This window comes from Cebus imitator, unplaced genomic scaffold (genome assembly GCF_001604975.1).
Source record: "Cebus imitator isolate Cc_AM_T3 unplaced genomic scaffold, Cebus_imitator-1.0 Scaffold2192, whole genome shotgun sequence".
NCBI classification, from domain to species: Eukaryota; Metazoa; Chordata; class Mammalia; order Primates; family Cebidae; genus Cebus; species Cebus imitator.
Window position 1 is genome coordinate 3,298 of NW_016109507.1, and position 1,457 is coordinate 4,754.

At 45.8% G+C, this 1,457-nt stretch overlaps 1 long non-coding RNA gene across 1 annotated transcript in view; it reads left to right on the top strand.

The window, feature by feature from the left end:
- The window catches only part of LOC108299132, a 4,583-nt gene extending 3,265 nt beyond the window's left edge, over positions 1 to 1,318 (top strand). The window contains exon 2 of the long non-coding RNA XR_001822830.2: positions 481 to 1,318. This is a non-coding gene — a long non-coding RNA (uncharacterized LOC108299132). The remainder of the gene's footprint in view (positions 1 to 480) is intronic.
- The last annotated feature ends 139 nt before the right edge of the window (positions 1,319 to 1,457 follow it).

Sequence of the window (1,457 nt, forward strand, 5' to 3'; positions counted from 1 at the left end):
TCAAAAAAAAAAAAAAAAATGCACTTCAAAATATCTGATGATGTTTTTCCCTTATAGTTTACTATAGGTATGAATAAGTTTGATCCACTGTAAATGAGAGTTGATAGCTTGTCCACTAACAAATACATCTTCTGTCTGATGGACCAAATCAGAAGTTACTTGGGAACATAAACTTCCCGGGTTAAATAGTTGGCATAAACTGGATTTTCTGACCATTGCTAACTTTAGTGAAATAAGAAGGCTTTAGTGACATGAAGAAGTAAATAATACATCTTCCAACATACTCAGAAAAAATGAGGTTCACCTAATAGGATCCACTGCAGATATTTACCCAGATCAAGCTGCCCATATAGAGGCTGTGATACATATACCCGCCCGATTTCTAAGCGGCGTATTCAGTGTGGTGCACACCGAATTCTAGTTTAGTTGTGGTTAATGCTGCCCTTGCTGTACTCTGCTGACGTGTCCTACACATCTCAGGGCTTGATCACTTACTGGATGAGAACAGAGTGCCGGACCTCGCACAGATGTACCAGCTGTTCAGCCGGGTGAGGGGCGGGCAGCAGGCGCTGCTGCAGCACTGGAGCGAGTACATCAAGGTACTGGTGGGTTTGAGGTAGCAGGCGCGGGCGTTCCCTGCAGGGAGCAGAGCCCCTCCTGCGAACGCCCGGGGCCCTGGTAAAGGGAACTGGGCTGCTGGAGGGGCCGTTTGCATTTTCATCACAGATGGTGGGTGGACGGTAGGTTTCCATCTGCTTCCCAATCACCAGTGTAAATTCGTTTTTTAAGATACCACCAGCAGTGATTAGCAACATCCAGGTAGAAAGTATAACTTAAAGAACAGCTGCTTTGCTATTCTTCATCAGCATAAATATTGGTTTAATTCTACAGTCATGATTTTTCTGAAAGGAATCATTTTTGTAAACCTGCTTGTGAAACATGATCTTTCATGCCCTTTGCTCAGTGAGGACTATTATATATTTGGCATGTCAGGTTGCATTGTAGACTTTATTTTTTAATGGTCCAAATTTAGGATTTACTACTTAAACTTTCACGTTTCAAAAGCATTTCTTTGGCATTGCTGACAAGCCTGATCCAGCCTGTACATAAAGTGAGTTCTTGGGCAGTACCCTGAGTTTTCACATGTCCTGCCCTGGAGTATGACCCCTTGGCGCTGGCACAGACCTCACTGATTGAGCAGTACCCTGAGTTTTCACATGTCCTGCCCAGGAGAGTGGCCCCTTGGTGCTGGTAACAGACCTCACTGATTGAGCAGTACCCTGAGTTTTCACATGTCCTGCCCTGGAGTATGGCCCCTCGGTGCTGGCACAGACCTCACTGATTGAGCAGTACCCTTAGTTTTCACATGTCCTGCCCTGGAGTGTGGCCCCTTGGTGCTGGCACAGACCTCACTGATTGGGCAGTACCCTGAGTTTTCACATGTCCTGCCCTGGAGT